This window comes from Mus musculus, chromosome 4, assembly GCF_000001635.26.
Source record: "Mus musculus strain C57BL/6J chromosome 4, GRCm38.p6 C57BL/6J".
Lineage (NCBI taxonomy): Eukaryota > Metazoa > Chordata > Mammalia > Rodentia > Muridae > Mus > Mus musculus.
In genome coordinates, this window is record NC_000070.6 from 59,663,646 (window position 1) to 59,685,688 (window position 22,043).

General features: G+C 41.5%; 1 protein-coding gene across 8 annotated transcripts in view; it reads left to right on the plus strand.

The window, feature by feature from the left end:
• Positions 1-22,043, plus strand: part of E130308A19Rik (RIKEN cDNA E130308A19 gene) — a 131,534-nt gene that overhangs the window by 37,530 nt on the left and 71,961 nt on the right. The gene's annotated exons all lie outside the window — the stretch shown is intronic.

Below are 22,043 nucleotides of genomic sequence, written 5' to 3' on the forward strand. Positions count from 1 at the left end.
GGTCATTCTGCCTCGTCCTTGCCCCACTAAGTCCAGAGGGCTACAATCTGTTGATGTTACCACCTTAGTATTCTACTGCCCTCCTACCCACCCCCCCACCTCCCCATGACTCCCCAGACCGCTTGAAGGCCTGGTGTCTGTCTCCATTTCGGTCAATGCCCATCACTGTGTTTTGCTTAGCATTTAATTTCCCACGTGACAGAAATACACCCCCCCCCACACACACACACACCACACATCCCGAGCTTCACTTGTTCAGTGCCTGTTTACTCTGTATTGCTTATGAGTTCTTTGCATTTACCATCCTGGGGTGTGTGGTATGTAGGTTCTTCTGATTCGTTGCCCTATAGTACCCAAAGCAAGAACTTTACAGTCACTTACTATTTTCTATTCTGTATTGATTCTCATTTAAATATCTCTGTCTTGAGGTGGCAGCATCTAGATGAATCTTCTGTATAATAGTTATCCTTTTCCCACTAATAAATTAAGCATTTATTTCTGTCAACATGGACATGTGGTGATGTATAGCTGTTACCTCTAAATTAAAACAGTCCCTGGAGATGGGGTTGGGACTATGTATATTAGTTACTTTCCTGTTGCTGTGATAAAATACCATGACCAAAAGCAATTTATCGGAGAAAGAGGCTTTGTTGTTGTTTTGTTTACTGTTCCAGAGGGCTAGAAGTCTAAGGTAACTGGAAAAGCACTGCAGCCACATATAAGAAGGAGAGAGAGAGAGAGAGAGAGAGAGAGAGAGAGAGAGAGAGAGAGAGAGAGAGAGAGAATATGAATTGGAAATGGGGAGGCTGTAAACTTTCAGAGCTGACCTCTAGTGATACACTAACTCCAGCAATGTTCCAGGCCCTAAATGTTTTATGTCTTAGTTACTTGTGTCTGTGTCTGTGACAAAACACAATGACCAAGGCAACTTACAAAACAGAGTGTTTAGTTGGGCTTCCTGTTACAGAGAGTTAAGAGTCCATGATTGGACAACAAAGAAATTGTATCAGGAAGGACTGAAAACTCACATCACAGTAATTGTTAAGCAGCAGACAGGGAGAGGGGTAGGGGGAGGGGAGCAAGAGGGGAAGGGGGGAGGAGAGGGAGAGGGAGAGGGAGAGGGAGAGGGAGAGGGAGAGGGAGAGGGAGAGAGAGAGAGAACCTGAGAATGAGCCAAGTCTTTGAAACCTGAAAGCCTACCCCCAGTGACACACCTCCTCCAACAAGGCCACACCTCCTAATCCTTCCCGAATAGTTCCACTAACTAGGGAGCAAGTATTCAGATAGCCAAGTTGTAGCAGCTATTTCTCATTCAAAGATTTACACTAATGTGTAAGACTTGGGGGGCCTGCTTGAAGGTGACAGGCAGTAAATTATTGCTGGGGGAAAGGATAGACTCTTTGGCCAGGCTACCTGCAAGTTGCTTAGAGAACTGTAATGATGTTGGGTTGGACTTTTGAGTCATCCATGCTCCTATAATTAGCCCCGGTAAACTCATTGGTTCAGTGATCAATACTTGATAATTTCTTTTGTCTGTGGATTTTCTGTTTGGTGTGAATTGAGGATCGTTCATGTCTCTAGGAAAAGCCATATAACGCATACTCTGTATTAAAGTCTAATATCTATTTTCTTGCTCAGATTGTCCTAGTTTTGTCATCCTTTGAGAGCTCTTTGAGTTGACTCTTTGTCCTTTGTTACAATCTGCTTTTTTGACCTTTTTAAAATTTTTCTGGTCCTACAAGGTTCTCAGCTGTCAGTCTGGAAAATTTAAATAATCTTAGTTATCCTGTGTAGGGTTTGGGATATGTGGATTTGCATGGATGAGCCAGGATGTGAACAGATCGGAATATTTTCAATATTTTTGGGTATGATAGAGTATTCATTTAGTCTTAAAACTTGGGAGGCAGAGGCAGGTGAATCTTTGAGTTTGAGGCCAGCCTGGTCTACAGAGTGAGTTCCAGGACAGCTAGGACATACAGAAAAACCTTGTCTTGAAAAACAAAAAGCAAAATTAATTTCTTTTTCAATATTGAATTTTGTGTGTGTGTGATTATTTGTATAGCTTAATACTGTGTGTATGGCCACAGGTTTAAGAGTTTTTTTCAATTTTTATTGGTTCTTTGTGAATTTCACATCATGCATCCCAGTCCCACTCATCTCTCCCTCCCCTCATACCGGCCCTCCACTTTTGCAGTCTCCCCTGAAACAGATAAAAACATAATCTCATCGAAACTGTAGTGTCACAGTATACCCTTTTGTCTATACATTGCTTGTAATCTTCACTGCAATGACTCAAGGCTTCTGGCTTCTGCTACTTCTGGCTTCAATACTGGAACTTCACTGGGATATCCTGTAGTTGCTCTATGTCATAAGATTCTATATTTTTGGACCGGCCCCTTCATGCACTCCAGCAATTCATTGATGGGGTAGATGTTGGGGTGCACCAATTCAAAACCCTTGATTTGGGCCTGAGAGGTATCAGAGATGGTCAGACCATTGGTCTCCCACCACTCTAATGCCCTCTGTGTCAGCTCCCCCAAACCCCTGCAAACCAGGCCAGTTCTACCCTGCTGCTCAGATGAGGTGCAGAGCATGTTCTCAAAGGGAGGCCACAGCCAGTGAGAGACATGGCCAGTTCTCCCACTCATAATCCTGGGGCCAGCTTTCTCATCTGCTGTAGATGGTGAGTGATAAGAGAAGGGAGGAGGGTATTTCTCCCTTGTCCTTGCCACTGCCCAGCAGACAAGACATTGGGCTGGCTCTCTTGTGCTCACATACTTGGGGCCGGCTCACCTGCAACTCCTACATCTAGGGCCAGCTCTATTGTGCTGTACAGGCAAGGTGCAGGGCCTGCTCTGTGCTGCAGCAGGTGGGAGCAGGGCTAGGTCTCTTGCTTTCATGACCCCTGGGCTAGCTCTCCTGCCTGCTGACAGATGACCACAGTTTTGTGCTTTCTCAGTTTGTTGAGATACAAGTTTTGCTTTCCAGGTCCCATTAGAGAAGCTTGATGTGTCTCCTCCTGCTTTCAGCAGCTGAGCAGATACCACTCTTCCAGAAGTGCACCAGTGATTGCATGTGCTGAGTGGGAAGATTGCTTCATCTAAAAACGGACTCCACAATATTTGGCTTTTGGTTGTAATTACCAGGCATGCTTGCCAGAAATTAAGTTTAGCTTTCAAAAGCCTAGAATTCTTAATATGTTTTTTCTCTAGCTAAATATCTCCGAGTCTGTTATGAAACTCAGTAATTCCATTATATACCCAGGCTCTGCTTCTCCTGACACACACTGGTAGAATGACATGCAGTGTAATGCAACTTTGCTTCAAGGAAACTGACCCTAAGAACAGGTGAAAGACTAGAAGAAAAAAACCAAGGTGTTAATAGTGAGTCCTTTTAATAGATAGTGTGACACTTCTCTTCTGTTTTTAAAGTAGAAATGAATTGTCATGTATTACTATGTAAAGTTTTTTTTTTTTTTTTTTTTTTTGGCAAGAGTATGGGATAGAGCAGTCTATTGGTTCCTCTTTTGAATTTTATCCAGATACTAAAGGTTAAGAGGCCTTTTGAAAATAAATAGTCCTACTTGGTTTTCCGTATTATTCACTGACTCATTTTAGTCTTTTTTCAGATTTCTCTGTATCTTGTTTATTTATAATTAGTATTGAATGGCTCTCCCCTTCCATCATACAAGGCAGTGATAAGGTAGAAAGGTTAGTGTCCAGTGTTGATTTAGTCCATGACTCTGCTGTCTGTTTCACTGGAATAGAAGTGGAGAACCTCGGGTTAGGGTCACAGCCTGTCACCCCTGCAGTGTTGTTGGACACACAAAAATAATCTCATATTTTTCACTGAGGGGCCTGGTGGCCCCGGAGATATTCTAGGAACCTTAGGAGTAAAAATATCTCACATTGTCTAGCTGTCTCTAGGTTTTCAGCTTCTGGTAGTGTAGGAAGGTGAATAAAGCCCATGGCTCAAACTTGGAATTCGCAGAGCAACCTTTTCAGGCCGTTAATCCTTGGGAGTGTGTGTGTGTGTGTGTGTGTTAAAGAGCTGTATTCTAGTCTTCAGATATGTTCAAATTAGTGCAATTAAAGGTGGATTTAAAATTTCCTAGTAAAGTAAACTTCCTTCTTTTCTTCCCATCCACTTTTGTTTCTTTCTCTCTTAATGACAATAATTTTTTTTATGGTTTTAGAGCTTTATTGTAGAAAGGCAGGGGGAAAGAGAGACGATAGAAAGAGAGAGAGGCCGGCCATGGCCACGTGGAGAGAGGGGGGAAGGGAGAGAGGGGGGGGGGAGGGCTAGAGAGGAGAGTAAGAAAGGCGAAAGCTTAAAGAACAATGAACAATACTTTTTGACTTAACATTTAGAAATGTATTTAAAGACGCACCTTCTCTTAAAAATGACCCTTGACACTAATGATCAGCACCCTGTCTCTTCCTCTTTCTAACTGAGAAATACATGCCAGCGAGTGGTGGCAGGGTGGTCATTTCCTTGGATGTGTACTGGTGTGGAATGGTTTACCATGTGTGTAAAACAGTGGAGGGATCATCATAGCATCTGGTAGTCCCAGCTGGAGTTAAGATTGTAACACTAAACCCTGGGTCAGCATTTGAGCAGGCTTGTTTCACAGTGTTAGTGGGATTAGGTCCTGTGGGCTACAGAGTGCCTCAGCGCAGCAGAAGTGTTCGAGTGCTCCTGCCAGCTGAATGCCTGTGGTGTTTTTAGAGTGGGACTTGTCAGTAAACTGGCATGCTAACCAACAACTGTACAAAGCACCTCTTTTCTTTGAAGCCACCAAGGTAGGCTTTAAAAGCAATTATAGCCACTTGTCTATCTATCCACAAAACTGTCCCAAACTGGAAAATAGCATATTATATAATAAAACAATATAACCTGAAATCTAAGCAAATTCTTTCTTAGTTGTTTGTGTGTGTATATAAGCACACACATGCATGTGCACCCCTACAGAATGTGTTATGTAACCTCGGTGTGGCTCCTCAGCTACCGTCTTGTTTGAGGCCAGGTCTGGTTGTTTGCCTATGCCCTTTGTGAGCCGTGCTAGCTGGCTTGTGAGTTGGGGTGGGGTGGGGGTCTGCTGTATATTAAAGTATATATATAACTTACATTTCCACTAAGTAGGTGATTGTAAAATAGCTTCTATTCTCTCATGGATTTTAGTCTGTGGGGTGGGTCATACTTGGTCTCAGAGCTGGTGTTGGGAAAGAGAACAAATCTTTCCACCATGTGGGTTCCGGGGATCAAACTCAGGTCGTTAGGCTCAGTGGCAAGCATCTTCCACTGCTCTTGTTTTTGAAGACAGCTTCTCACCATGCCACTCAGACTGGCTTCAAACTTGCTGTGTAGCCCAGGCTAACACTAAACTCTTGTCCTTCCTTCCTCTCCCCACCAAGTACTGCTTTTACAAGCATGTACTATCATGGTTAGCTTCTCTTACTTTAAGTAATGGGTTAGCAAATCTATATAGTTAGTTGCTGTTGTTTTTGTTTAGGGTAACTTGCTAAAAGAAGATATTCGGGGTGAGCATAGCTCCCAGTCACATCATTAAACTGTATCTCAAGATTACTTTTATTGAAGCTGTATGTTCAGGAGTGTTCTCACCATATAACTATAGCATCAAGAGAGGCATGCTAGACAGCACAGAAGGCCAGCAGTAAACCACAAGGCCTCTGGTTTTACTTTTGCTCTCAGCACTGATTATTATCTCATTTAACATTTGGTATGACATTTACTAATTTGTGCATATACATGCATGTGTACATGCCATGATGCATAGGTGGAAGTCAAAGGACAATTTGCAAGAGTCTGATCTCTCTAACCACCATCTGGATTCCCATGTGAGTTCATGATCAAACTCAGGTTGTGTGTTAGTGGCAAGTGCCTTTACCTGCTGAGCCATCCTGTCAACTCAAAGTGAGTATTCTTCCTTCTCTTCCTCCTTCTCTTTCTCCTAACCTCTTCCTTCTCTTCCTCCCTCTCTTTCTCCTAACCCCTTCCTCCTCTTCCCCTGCCTCCCTGTTTCTTATTCAATGTGTGTAGGGAGTGAGCATGTGGAGATGAGAGTAGTTGTTCTCTCTTCCATTATGCCGATTCTGAGGATCTAACTCAGATTGTCAGGCTTGGGGGCAAACACCTTTACTCAATGAGCTATGCTGTCAACCCACACTTAATTTTAAAAAACTGTGTATATATTTTCTGGTTTTAATGTCATATGCTCTTAGTCCTAACACTCAACAGATATAGGTGGATCTCTCTGAGTTTGAGGTAAGCTTGATCTACATAATAAGTTCAAGACTAGCCAAGCTACGTCATGATACCCTGTCTCAAAAAATACACACAGACAGACAGACAGACAGACAGATAGAGTGTATGTCTCTGTATGAGTGTCAGAGTCCAGAGGTAGCAGATCCCTTGGAGCAGGAGTTATAGAGGATTGTGAGCCACCTGATATGGGTGCTGGCATCCAAACAGGAGGGGATTTGTGAACATACTAAATATAAAGGGATTTGGCTGCTTTCCTTTCCTCACATTTCCATTCGATCTGCAAGTTAACTGCTCTTTTCAGTGAGTAGCTGGATGTAACAGAAGCCTTTGGCTCCATCACAAGTGAGTATAAGAGAAACTGGCTTTCTCCCATGAACATTTTGGATCAGGAAATAGTGGATCTTGTGTGGACTTAGTTTCAGATGTAGAGACAGACTTTCTCAGATTCAACTGATACCTATTTATTCTAATTAATTTCGAAAGTAAGTGTGTGTGTGTGTGTGTGTGTGTGTGTGTGTGTGTGTGGGAGAGAGAGAGAGAGAGAGAGAGAGAGAGAGAGAGAGAGAGATCAGTGAATTTATTATGAAAATTATATGGCTGTATAAATGACCAAAAGCAGTGCAGGACGAAGCACAAAGTTGTAGGACCAATGATTTAGACTGTAGCAGCGTTGCTGTACTTTTCCTCTAATGAGCAAGATAACTGTAGTTTAGATTTTATAGACACACATCTTGCAGCCTGTAAGATCACATCTGCTTTGCAGGATATCAAGACTTGCTGTAAAATTGTATAATAAAGGTAAATGCCAACAATGGATAAGCAAGCCAATGGGAAACCATAAACAACCCAAACATTTGAGATACCATCAATGAATTGTGTCGATCACATTCATATGGAATCATAGTAACGCTAAGCTTATACACTAAAATTCTAAGTGAGATTTTGGATCTAAGTGTTTAGTGTAAAAGCAGATAAATACCCATGGAGCTGACATGCCTACTTTATGAGATAACACAAGTATCTGAAACAGTAACAGGCAGCCATAATCATCAAGGAAACATAAAGAGAACCACTTTGGTGTTAGAACTACCTTGTTGCCAGAGAGTGGGCTGCAAGCCACACTAGGTCAGGTCTCTTCAGCACTTGTAACTGACAGTGGGATTCATATGCAGAACCTTACTGGAGTGAGTTCCTGCAGCCAGATAAGATAGGCAGCACTATAGAAAGTGCTCTCAGAAACTGCGAAGTGTACAATCCAGGACATGACAGGGAAGCCCTACAGATGGGTAGGAAAATCTGTTACAGTCTCTTGGAAAAACTCTAGTCACTGAGTATGTATAGAAGACATCTCCACAGTTGGATAAGTGGAAATTTTGTCTTGAAATAACACCCAGAGCAAGAAAATGAAAGAAGTTGTCTTACAAACAGGGAAATGTAATAAAAACTTATATAATAACAAGAAAAATCATGGTAACAAGTATAAGCAACTTAACAAAAATAGAAAGGAAAATGGGGAAATACTGCAGTCATAAAAAAATGAAGGAAAAGAAATCAGTCTGTGTGCTAATATTGGACTAAATGTGAACAGATTAAATTCTGCTATTAAAAGGTAAATTACCCTATATGTGGTTGCAGACTTTAATTCCAACACTGGGCAGACAGATCTGGGAGACAGAGGTAGGTGGATCTCTGAGTTTGAGGCCAGACTATTCCAATGAGATGCCGAGGATGGAGAAGCATCAACGTACTCCTGGAACCTAAATGAGTAGGAGAAATAAAGAAGAAATTAAAAAGTACAGAAACAGAAAACATAGTAAGTCCCCAAACAAAAAGCAAACAGTAAATTGTAGGTTCATGCACTTGAGATAGACATTTCAATCCATAATCATATATGAAATGTGCAACATGTTAGCAAAAACAAAACAGTTGAAAGGAAATTTGGTAACATTCCAGTATTGCACGCTGCTTTTGTGCACTCTTTGCTTATGGGATACAGGTACAAAGTGCAGCCAGTAATTATGATCAGATACATTATCTGGGCTGTTTGGTGCCCCTCTCTTACTTTTGCTTTACACTGTTAAGTGGTTAATCTTTCTAAAATGTATGAGTCTCAGCAGTCATTTTCCCAGAGAGGATAAACAAATAAGTATGTAATCTTCAGCAGCCTTTGTGTCATGGAATTGCAAACCAAAGCCAGAGTTGCTGCTTCATAGGCAGAGTGCTTTGTGAGGAACTATGGGGATAGTGAGGTTTGAAATATTACTCTTAGAATCTGGCCCTTTCTTAGAGGGCTAAACTCTAGGTTGCCATATAATTCAAGTTCCACTCCTAGATTATTAATTTCTAAGAGTATTAAAAGCAAACGTGGAGGTGAAGTGTCAGTAAAATGGCACAACTGATTTGATACTTGCTGCCAAGGCTTACATGAGCTCAGTCCCCATAACCTACATAATGAAGGAAGACAACTGACTCCTACAGATGTGTGTGTGTGTGTGTGTGTGTGTGTGTGTGTGTGCATGTGCATATGTGTGTGTGCATAAAAACTTACATGTGGCTAGGAATGTAGTCATAGAGCACTTGCCTAGTCTATACAAGCCTCCTGGATTTGATCCTTAGCATTACATAAAACATACTTGTACATGAGTGTTTATAATCGTGTTGTTTATAAAGTAGAACAGGCAGACCTGAAGAGATGGCTATGATTAAGAGCACTGGTTTGTCTTCCAGAGAACCTAGGTTTAGTTCCCAGCGCCCAGATGGTGGCTCACAGCTGTCTGTAACTTGAGTTCAAGGGGGATCTGACATCCTCTTCTGGCTTCATGAATGACAGGCACACGTGACACACATATACATTCATGTAGCTAAAATACCTGTACACATAAAATAAACTAAATCAAAAAGCCTAAACAGTCTAATGCCTGTTAACTAACAGGTAAGTAAAATGTGGCATCTCTGTATAGTGGGGTAATGTTTACTTATAAAAGGATATGAACTGTACTATAGATGCATCATGAAGGTATGCTAAATGAAAGACTGAAGTGATAAAGATTTACACATTTCATTTACACTAGCAGGTAAATATGTCTGTAGGCATTACAGTGATAAATGGTGGGATAGAAGTTCATGATACTACATATAGGATCTTTCTTCTAAGGGAGGTAAAAATACTCTTAGTTTTATTTACTTATTTGTTTAGAGATGGTCAACCGATGTAGCTCAGGCTGGCCTGAAACCTAGGGTTTTCCTGCCTCAGCTTCCTGAGTGAGTGAGGCAGTTGTAAGTATGTACTGCCACATCTAGCTAACACTATTCCAAAATTGATTATGGTGATTGTTTTGCAAACACACACAATAACTATTAAATTATATGCTTGAAATAACTGTATTTATACCACATGAAATATAGTATATAATATATATCTTGATACAGTTGCTTTTGACAACAAAATAAAATTAGTTATATTTGTTGACTTTAAATGAGTTCACCATTGTGTGTTTGAGTGACGACAGTATGGGCCATGTGGGGTGAGCAGGGTGCTTGCTGCACAAGGATGACCTGAATGTGGATCCTAAGTAGTCACAGAAAAATCACTGGCAGTGTGACCCGGGTGCTAGTGAGGAGGAACCAGTTTTGACAGGCAGATCCCTGGGCCTCACTGGCCAGCTAGTCAAGCTAAAACAGTGAGCTCAAGGTTCAGGGAGAGACTGTGTCAGAAATCAAGGTGAAAAAGTAATTGAGTAAGACACCCAGAGTTAGCCTCTAGCCTTCACATTCCCACACAGGAGCACAGCTGTGCTGACATGGGCACATATGCATAGAGTGCATACAAATACTAAAGCTTGTGTGTGTAAAATGACTATACTGCATAGAATATATGTGTGGATGTAATTATATGAACATGTAATAAATAAATGTAGATACATAAACTAGGTTGCCAATATGTGTCACCCAGATAGGGGAGTCTGTTAGGGCTCTCTGGAGAGAGATATGTGGTAACATTTTAGGGGTTGGCTCATGTGATTATGGAGGCTAGAAGTCTTCTGACCAACTGTATTCAAGCTGGGAACCCTGAGATGCCAGTAGTGTGACTGCATCCAACCTGAAGGCTTCAGAACCAGAGAAACTGGTGGAATTCCCACTTCAAGACTGAGAACTGGAGAACCCAGGGGCTGCTGTTCAGGTCCTAGACTCAGAGGCCATAGAGCTTATATGACTATCCAAAGGCAGGTAAGGAAGAGGCCAATTTGCCTTCTGTACTTGCTTTCTCAGGGTCTGGCTGATATGTAGTTGGCAAAATCCATCTATATAGAAGTCAGTCAGCTTACCAGAGAGAAGCAAATGATGCTCATAGCTCTGCTTTACAGAGCGTTCATTTGTCAATTAAATGTATTAGTTGACTTGCAAGAATACTGTTCTTAAATATATGCAGGGGCTATGAGTACATTCTTATGGATATATTCCTAATGAATCTATTAATATTTATCAGATTTTAAGCTGAGCTCTAAGCTTTTCCAATATGGTCAAGAATACAGGCTATGAATATGAATATATGCTGATGAAAACATGAATATATTCTTGGTGAATATATTGATATTCATTAAAATTTAAACTAGGTTTTAAAATGTCCCAATATGGTCAAGAACATAGTTCATGAATATGAGTATAACTTATAAAAATGTTCATGAATATATTCATGTTCATTAATTTTAAACTGTATTAAAAAAGTTTTCCCAACAGGGCAAGGAAGAATGTATTCATGAATATATTCATAAGGAGGATATATTCATGAATATAATCATTATAGAGAATATATTCACATTTATTGAATATGTTCACAAAGAATATATTCACAGGAATGCTAGCTTATCCTAAAACCCTTTGCTTTTTTGCAATCCAGAGAGTTCCTAAAAGCTGTTGCAAAGCAGAGTGAAAAATCAGTGTGCTAAAATTTCACTCAAGTCTTCAAAAAGGGAAGAAGGTAAATTTGATACATTCAGCAAATTGGTCTGCTGATGAATTGGCTCCCAGCAAATGATTCTTGCAAATTAATTTAGAGCCCCCTTTCTCAGCACAAAATGAATCCCCATTTATTATCTCATCTACCCTAGGAAAACAAAGACAAGGAAAGGGGTTTGTAAACAGCTGGACTATGTGAGTGCCGGATGAGACCATGGTGTAGTGGGGACAGGGTCGGTGAGTAGCCTCTGGGTGTGAAGTGCTGCAAGGGCAGTGGTGTCCTCTTCATCCTGTGACAGCAGTGATGGACAGTGGCTCTTAGGGTCTGGTGCCTGCATTTGGAAGCAGACTCCACTCACTGGCCCTTTGGCTGACCCCCCTTTCCCCAGTGAGGTATGATTTACATGCAGTAAAACACAGAATTCTAAGTTGTTACGTATGTATGAAGGGACACATACCACACCGGTAATCCACAAAGTGCCCTTAGCCCTCCTAGTGATAACAAAACTCTTGATTTCTGTCATATGGAGTTTTCTGCCTGTTCTTGAAATTCGTATATGTGGATTATGCAATATTTCTTCTGAAATGTATTAGCAGAGTGCTATATTTATGATGCAAGTACGTGAACATACGACACATTGTAGTGTGTTCTCATAACATGGTTGTTTATACAGTGTTTTGCGGTTTGTCAGGAGTAAGACATTGATATTTTTGTGGGTTTGGGGATACTTACACTTATTTCTTAGTGCACACACACCAAATAATTTATCTTAAGCCACAGATCTGCTCTGCTTTAAGACAAAAAGTAGTAAAACAGGAAATTTAAAAATAAATATTTGCATATGTATAAATATATATTTTGTTTTTACTATAATTTATTTCACATCTCTAGCTCTTGGTCTTATATAATTTACTGTCTTGGTTGTACTTAGGGGCTGAGGACTTTAGTGTAGTTACCATCTGCACCATGATATGAGTTAATCTTACTTTAAATAGGCGCAAGCTGGGAAGTCACATGACTGGCTTTGTTTGTTCTCACTTCATCTTAGTGTTTCAGAAATTCACAAAAAGAAACCCCAAGGCTTTAGTTTGTTGCCCTGAGATCGAGTGTGAAGTGTTTTCCACAGCTTGTTTCTACCTCTGAGCAGCTTGAACACAGTCGCCAGCAACATTCTAGATTTCTCAGCCCTTTTAAGGACCTAAATATTATTGAATCTCTTAATATTTTATGGGTTCCAAAAAGTAACCATCTATTTCACTAAGCAAAAAAAATTCATGATTAAATATAAGCAGCTATTGAGTTTATTAGAGTCCATGCCTTTGTTCTAGACTTTGTGTATAATATTAATTGTCTAATGTTTATACAAAGAATGAGAGACTCACTTATCCTCATCATAGTCTTTACCATAAAACTATGATCTTCTTCAGTCTGATTTATATTGTCTATGTTTAAGAATTACCATTTCTTTATTGTATGTAACAGATGCCAAATGTTTACATCTTAATGGCTACACATTAGATTCTTAGATTAACCTCTTTATAAATGATTAGTATTTATAAGAAAATTTAGCTGAAGGATAAGAATCATTTGAACATTGTTTTTTGTTTTTGTTTTTTTTTTTTAAGTAATAGTTTATCTTTCCTTATGGTATTTGTGCTACGGCCCTTTCTGTAAATAACAATGGATACGGACACTAAGCCTTTTGTGTGCCTATTGTGATAAAGATACCTTCTTCTCTTCTGTGTACCTAATGACTTCTTAGGCTTTCCTCCCATTTTCAGACATTTTCCTTTTTAGTTAACGTTTCTTAGTGGGTGTATTGTGACATTTCATCTGTATTGTTTGCCTTTGCTTATGCTTGTTCTCCTACTGTCCTTCCCAGTCTCCATTCCACCGTTAACTGTTTGTCTGAGCTCTCATCATAGATGTATATATATCTGTATGTACACACGCGCACACACGCACGCACGCACGCACACACACACAATGCAACTTAATTCAGATTCTGCATATGAGGGAAAACATGCAATGTCTGTTTTTCTAAGTCTGGTTTATTTTGATTAATATGATGACTTCCCATTCCGCCTGATTCCCAATACCTTGGTTCCATTGTCTCCACAGCTCCTTAATGAGACCCCATTGTGTATATGTATCACATTCTCTCCTCTGTTGTGGACTTCTAGGCCAGCTCCATTTCTTGGCTTCTGTGAGTTAATTCTATAAGTATGGATATGTGAGTGAGGGTAGGCTGGCTGTGTCTCTCTGTCGGGGCCTCAGGCAGCCTGCACAGCCTGTGCCATCATGTGAACAGAGCACTGGGGAAGAGGAGTTTCCTTGTTTTTAAAACAGTGAAACCAAATGCACTAGGCGCAGGATTTGTTCCAATATATCTGCGTGTGAGGTACCACCATCTCCCAGGATGGGAGAGAAATGTTCACCATTTTTTCTTTAACCTCTTCACTAAAGAGTGCAAAATGGGTTCCCAAATTCTGGTACTCTGTTTTGCTATGTATATTAAACACTAGGTCTTATGGGTAGCTTACTTTCAACAATGTAAGCTGATTTAGCTTTAGAATTGAGGATTATAAAGACTTAAAACCAAAGATCCTTAATTGCCTGAGTCATCATGGTCTGTGTGCCCTTGAAGTGGCTCCCTCCCACCTGGTGGGGCTCAGGTTGGGAGCACCATGACAGGTGTGGACAACTGACAGGGTTCAGGAGCGGGGCTCAGGATGTGATCACTGTAGCGGTTAGCTTTGGATTAAATCTTTGTTTCTGTGTGTTTTTCTGTGTGGCCCTGGCTGTCCTGGAACTCACTCTGTAGAGCATGCTAGCCTCCAACTCAGAGATCTACCTCCCTCTCTCTCCCAATTAGAGGCCTGTACCTCCAGTGCTCAGTGAGCTTTGAATGAAATCTTAGCTTCCTTATATACTGGCTATGTGACAGAGCACATTTTTATTAAGCACTCTGACTTTGTTCTTCCCTTTAAAATGAAAATGATACCTCCCCCATAAAGGTCTAAATCTACTGTGTTTAGAGTAGCGCTTGCTAAGACGGTGAGCCTCATGTCAGTGTGTGCCATTATTTTAATGTTCATTGAAGCTTTTGGGACCTTCTACATCTCACAATTGCTTAGAAAGGATGGAGTAGCATGGCCATCACAATATTGATGAGAAGGTTTGTTTGTCTGACTAGTGGATCAGTGATGCTTTCTACGAGAGAGAGAGAGAGCAGCCTTCTTAGACTTTGCTCACATTATTCTCAAGTCTTTGTTAAGTGTTCAAGGATTACTTATAGAATGAGAATTTCTACATTGATAAAATAATTCAACAACCAGATGTCATTACACTTCTAAAGCTAGCAAAAGTTTTTAAAATAAGGCAATTGGGTAGAGTAGAAAGGAAACAGACACATGCTCTAAAAGAAGTCAGGTAGATCTGCTCTACCTCAGTTTGACGAAAAGAACTAAAAAAATTCTATTTTTATTCTGTATCTTGGCATTTATCACAAAATAGAAGTATATTAAAAAGATGATCTGGAGCTGGAGAGATCAGTCAGTCAGTGATGCTGGAGAGACCAGTCAGTCAGTCAGCGATGCTGGAGAGACCAGTCAGTCAGAGATGCTGGAGAGACCAGTCAGTCAGTGATGCTGGAGAGACCAGTCAGTCAGAGATGCTGGAGAGACCAGTCAGTCAGAGATGCTGGACAGACCAGTCAGTCAGAGATGCTGGAGAGACCAGTCAGTCAGAGATGCTGGAGAGACCAGTCAGTCAGCGATGCTGGAGAGACCAGTCAGTCAGAGATGCTGGAGAGACCAGTCAGTCAGAGATGCTGGAGAGACCAGTCAGTCAGCGATGCTGGAGAGACCAGTCAGTCAGAGATGCCGGAGAGACCAGTCAGTTAGTCAGTGATGCTGGAGAGACCAGTCAGTCAGAGATGCTGGAGAGACCAGTCAGTCAGTCAGAGATGCTGGAGAGTGTGGGGAGCGGGTGTGGCGGCAGTCCTAAAGGCGCCAGGGACTGCAGCTAAGTCATATGACTTGCACCTGACTTCCTCATATAAGACAAACATCTTGAGTGCTGCGCAGGTGTACCAGGATACAGGTGAATCCAATTTGATGGAGATATGCCCCTGCTGCCCTGATTAGCTGAAGCTGCGTGCCTGGTGAGGTAGCGTGGCCTGCGGTGCGTGGATGAGAGAGAGTATAAAAGGAGTGAGAGGCCCAGGGTTCGGAGGAGATATAAACAAGGGGGATATAAACAAGGGAGATATAAAAACAGGGGAGATATAAAAACAAGGGAGATATAAACAGGGGAGATATAAACAGGGGAGATATAAAAACAAGGGAGATATATAAACAAGGGAGATATAAAAACAAGGGAGATATAAAAACAAGGGAGATATAAAAACAAGGGAGAGATATAAACAGGGGAGATATAAACAAGAGAGATATAAACAAGAAGAAACAGGACTGAATAAACGTGTGCAGAAGGATCCTGTAGCAGCGTCGTTCTTCCTGGCCAGTTGAGCGTGCGCAACAGGAGAGACCAGTCAGTCAGTCAGAGATGCTGGAGAGACCAGTCAGTCAGTGATGCTGGAGAGACCAGTCAGTCAGAGATGCTGGAGAGACCAGTCAGTCAGAGATGCTGGAGAGACCAGTCAGTCAGAGATGCTGGAGAGACCAGTCAGTCAGAGATGCTGGAGAGACCAGTCAGTCAGTGATGCTGGAGAGACCAGTCAGTCAGAGATGCTGGAGAGACCAGTCAGTCAGAGATGCTGGAGAGACCAGTCAGTCAGCGATGCTGGAGAGACCAGTCAGTCAGAGATGCTGGAGAGACCAGTCAGTCAGTCAGTGATGCTGGAGAGACCAGTCAGTCAGTGATGCTGGAGAGACCAGTCAGTCAGAGATGCTGGAGAGACCAGTCAGTCAGAGATGCTGGAGAGACCAGTCAGTCAGTCAGAGATGCTGGAGAGACCAGTCAGTCAGTCAGAGATGCTGGAGAGACCAGTCAGTCAGAGATGCTGGAGAGACCAGTCAGTCAGAGATGCTGGAGAGACCAGTCAGTCAGAGATGCTGGAGAGACCAGTCAGTCAGAGATGCTGGAGAGACCAGTCAGTGATGCTCTTGAATCTTGAGATCAGTTCCTAGCTCCAAAAGAGCCAACACCCACTTCTGGTTTTCTTTGGCACAAGAATACGTACATACACACATACATATACATACATACACTCACATACACAAATACATATATATATACATACACACATTCATATATATATATATATATATATACACATACTCACATATGTACACACATAAATAAATGAAAATGAAATATTTTCCTAAAAAAGTTAATATAAAAAGATGCTTATTGTCACATTATTAATCAGTAAGCAAAATCAAGTTAAGCAAAAATAATTAAAATTCAAGGCCTGATTAATTATAGTTACTGTATTGTTAAAATTTTTATAGGATTGGGGTGGAGAGATAGCCTAGCAGTTAAGAGCCTTTGCTGCTCTTAGAGAGGACCAGAGTTCAGTTCCTGGTATCCATGCAAGGGAGCTGACTGCCACTTCTGTTACTACAAGCTTCAGAGAATTTGACACCTGCTCTGACCTCCAGGCACTTGTACACATGTGCATACACAGACACAAATCTTTTTTAAAAATTATTCAGAGTCATGGTATTTTAATGCTAATTCTTAGTATTGGCTAAAAAGTTGGTACAAGCCCAGCCTCCTCGTCAGTGTATCAGCGTCTAGTGCCCTAATAAGCAGGTCATGTGTTCTAACAACCCTAGGTGGTGTCAGCTGGCATGATTTGAGAAGCTCTGCTGCTTGCTTTCCAGTTTTCTATAGTCAGCCAAGCCAAACATCTTACTGTCTCTTAAAACCAAGTGGAGGGTTCACTAAAAAACAGAATCAAAATCTGTAGGAAATCTGGAAACTAAGAAAGGAAGACTTCACACACGCACCAATGTACACAGAATGGAAGATGACCCAGAAAGTTAATTAGCCCTGAGCCAAAGAAAAGTCTTTCTCCCTCCCTCCCCCCACCATTTCCCAGACAAATTAGAGGTGAACTTTCCATAAAAGAACACAGGCTGTCCCATAAATTATAGCCGTGGGGCCTGGTTTAGAGTTGCTGCTGCAGCTCCTTGTACTGACCTTTCAGATTAGAGCTACCCTCCGGGCGCCATTTTGAAATGGTATTAAAAATAAACTGGGCTGGAGAGATGGCTCAGGGGTTGGGGAACCTGGGTTTGATTCCATGGCAGCTCACAAACGTCTGTAACTAGTTCCAGAGGATCCAGTGTCTCTTCTGGCCTCTGCTGTCACTAGGCACACAGGTGATACACAGACATACCTGCAGGTAAAACACTCATATACATAAAAATACAACTAATGAAAACCATATAGTGGTGGCATATACCTCTAATTGTAGCACTCAGGAGGCAGGTGCATCTCTTGAGTTCAAGGATAGCCCCTAGTCTATAGATCAATTCCAAGACAGCCAGGGCTACACGGAAAAAAACCCTGTCTCAAAACCAACCAACCAGACAAACCCCAAAAAGTTCTCAAAAGAGAAGAAATGAACTCATTTGTAGCTTTAGCCACCAGAGACATTCTTGAGACTGAGCAGACTGGGAAAGTTGGGGGGCAAGCTAAAGCTGAGGCCCCACCTATCTTATCTCTTCCTCTGCCAGCCTTTGCCTTATATCTATAATAAAGACCTCAAGCTCTTAGGAGCAGTCTTGTCCTTCTGTTTCTTTTTTCATTCAGTAACATATTGTTCACTATTTGACACAATATACCTTTGAATTAAGAAACTGCAAATACTGTTAACATAGCTGAGAAAATGTATTCAGTATAAGTATGGAATATCATTTTTAATATGGAAGTTTTACCATGGAAATTAGAATTAAAAATGTTTAAGCATAAATAAGTTAAAATGGTTTTCAGGAAAATAAAGATTTGCTTTCATGAAACTAAAACCATAGTCAACTAGAGGAACTTCAGACGGCGTGCGTGTGTGTGTGTGTGTGTGTGTGCGTGTGTGTGTGTGTGCGTGCGTGTGTGTGTGTCTGTGTGTGTGTGTCTGTGTGTGTGTGTGTGTGTAATTGTTTGATTGAATGCACATGGGAGTGAATACGGGCGTGGAGGCCAGAAGTTGAGTGTCTTCTTGAATTGCTCTCCACTGAGGGTTTGAGGAAGGGTCGCTCACTAACCCTGGAGCTTTTCTATTGGCTGGGCTGATGGAGTGAGCTCAGGAATCTGAGTGTTTCCTTTGACCCGGGGGCTGTGGTTACAGATGGATGCCACTGCATCTGGCTCTGTGTGGTGCTGGGGTTAGAATTCAGATTCTCATGCTTGAGCAGCTGGCCTTCACTAACTAAGTCCTCCCTAGCCCAAGTAATGTACAATAGAGAAATACATCAGAATATAAAATCTAGATGTCAATGAGAAAGTGAAAAGTTTTGTGCTTTTATGAAGGGACCATAATATTCAAACAAACAACTGAATTTTAATTTTTTTTTTGCATGTTAGAAAAATGGTCTTCCTCCAGTATTTTCTAGAAGGAATGATACAGTCCCAAGTTAGTGGGTTTCATCTCATTAGCAGTATCTTGAGATAATCAAGCCATCTTGATGTTTATTGAACTTATTTCAGAGTTTGTTATGAGTAGAAATAGGTTACTCACACCCCAGTGTTGCTGTTGCCTACCCTTCTCTTCTGGAACAATTAACATTGTGTTCAGCACTTGTCATCTTGTTCCTGAAATGAGTCAGAAGAGAGGCGTTATTAGAACGAGATATGAGTAGCTTCAGGTCTCACTCCTGTGAGCAAGTATGTCACGGTAATGAGACAGAGACATCCTCCCTTCCTGAGAGCCAGTGATGATGAGAAGTTAATTTATATAAGATTCTGTAGGCAGAGTGTTACCACATTTTTAAAAGGTCAGCAACTGCATAAGAAAGAAAACACACCTCTCTCTGACTGCTTCATCAGTTTCTGTGAGTTTCAGAAGGGTTGCTGTGCTACAAACCACAAGTTCTCTTAACACAGTAGTTTTGAGAGCCAGTAGCTGGAATGAGTTTCCAGAATTGAACCAGGCCTGCTGGATCCTTTGGACGAATAACAGCATATGATGAAGTCAGGGGAGGCGTCTAGAGTTTGAACTCCAGCAGCTGAGAGGATAACATCAATTATTGAGACACGATGGCGTTGGATACTAACTGTCCAGAGTCTGTACCTGATAACCAGCTCTCCATGGGTGGAGAACACTGTCTACTGAAACCGTAATCTGGGAAGAAAACACTGCTAACTACACGCAGGAAAACCGAGGAGCAGCAGCAAATCAAGCAAGAATGGTAGCGGCAGTCCCCGGGAGCCAAAAGAAAGAGGGGTAGACAGCAGAGAGCAGCTCAGCGCTAGGGAGACCAGAGGCCTGGGCACTGGCAGTGGGCTTTCTTCCTGTGGAGGATACTGGTGAAGGTGACCAAAGCCTTTAGGGTGGAAGGGTGCCTCTTCATGCTGGTCTCAGAAATCTAGAACCAGATGCCTTTAGCTTACTTACAGGGTGGGTCTTTATCACCTAGGACAGATTCTTTGTTTGAAAGCTATTGCTCTCTTAGTCTTGAACATCTGGGAAATGAAGCTGTGTAATTTAGAGGCAGTTTAAGAATACATGTATCATTTACTGTAAGAGAGAATTTTCAGATTTTCTGTTCACTGTACTACTTTGCATGGGCTGTAAAAGCATGAAGCATCATGTCAAATCATGCCTATTGATGCCTATTGATTTTTTTTTAATTTCATATATTTTGTTCCTTCTCTTCCCTTCAACCCAAGTCCTCCCCTTCTCAAATTCATGGCCTCCTTTTCTTTAATTTTTATTGTTACACATGCACAAACACAATACATGCTGAGTCTATTTTGTGTCACTTGTAAGTGTATGCTTTTAGGGCCCCGACCACTTGATATTGGATAACAGAGAGTTCAATCCTGGGGAAGACTGATTCTTCCTTTCTCAGTAGTGATTAATTGACTGTGGTTCTTCGTGTAGGGGCGGTCCTTTGTGAGAGTCCCCTGTCCGTTTTAGCTTTTCAACTGCTGTTGTTTCGTCACTCTATTATTGAGACATGAGTATAGTTTCCCTGTCAAAGCTAAAAGACTCAGTCTTGCAGCAGACTTCCTAGCCCTCTGGCTCTTAGATTCTTTCCTCCCCTGTTCCTCAGTTTTCCCTGAGCCTGAGGTGTAGAGGTAGTACTGGATATATAGCAGAGATGTTTCAGGCACCTGGTAAGTTGTTCTTTATATTTTTGACCAATTGTGGCTTTCTGTAATGGATTCTGTTACTTCATTGATGAGGGGTAAGAGCTTCACTTATCTGTGCCTATAAGGATGAGTAGTAAGAATGCAGTGAGAGATTATACTGGTTTGGAAAGGTGGCAGGTTGCATGGCCTCCCCAGCCCCTGGTAGTTGACTGAAGTTTTCAGGACCAGACATTCCTACTGAATGGGGGCCCTAAGTTTAATTAGACAGCAGTTGGTTACCCCTAAGATAAATGTGTCACGTTGAACCTTTGAGAATATCTTGCTATCGAATGTATGTGTAGATAACCGCACTGCATGCTGGCCTGATGCCAGAAGGAGGGCAATGGACCCTCTGGAACTGTAGTTAAGGATTATTGTAAGGCCCCTGTTGTTTCAGGAATCCAACCCTGATCCTCTGGAGCTGTGACCCAGCCTTGATTGGTTTTTTTGAGGCATAACTAGTTAAAGGGGCCGGGTGTGGTGGTGCACACCTTAAATCCCAGAACTTGGGAGGCAAAGGCAGGCAGATTTCTGAGTTCGAGGCCAGCCTGGTCTACAGAGTGAGTTCCAGGACAGCCAGGGATATACAGAGAAACCCTGTCTCAAAAAAACAAAAACAAAAACAAAAACAAAAAACAAAAACAAAAAACAAAAACAAAAAAACAAAACAAAACCTAGTTAACAGGGAGTGAATGTGTGTTTCAGTGAGAGGTTGAGCAATACCAGAGCTGTCCTCCCCACCCCCACCAACCCCCTTTTTATCTTCTTTCTAATTAGTCTTCAGATCTGTTCTCTTCCCCCTTGCCTATCCATCTGCCACTCTTCAAGGCTGGTTATTGTTATATCTTGCTTGAATTCCAGCTTCTAGTTTTGTCTTTTCCCCCTATAATCAGAATGACTCTAAAGTCACTATCTTGCTTACAACCAAATAATGTTATCTCTGCAAGTCCAAAAAATATTTCCATGACCTGCAATGCCTTTGTGGTTGGAATTACATTGGATCTACAGATGGATTAGGAGACAGTCTTAAGTATGCTGACTTTTGAAATACACTAATATTGCTTACCTACTTATTTATGACATGCTTATTTTTTCTTATGTCTTTAATTTTCCCCTCCCTGGGTAGCCCTGGCTGCCCTGTAACTCACTCTGTAGACCAGGCTGGTCTTGAACTCAGAGATCCTCCTACCTCTGCCTCCTAAATCCTGGGATTAAATGTGTGTGCCATTGCCTCCCCCACCTTGTTTATTTACTTAGAAATAGGATTTTGCTATGCAGCCCAGGTTACCCTCAAATTCATAACCTCCATTCTTCAGCCTCCCCACTGCAGGTGTCACAAGCATGGCCTCAGTGCCCAGCTTCCTGGGGTTTTGTTGTTGATTTTTTTCCGCAAATACTTGCATATTTTAAAAATGAGTTTGTTACAGAAATCTTATATGTGAGCAACTGAGGTCTGGTAGTTTTAAAACAATAGAAAATGCTT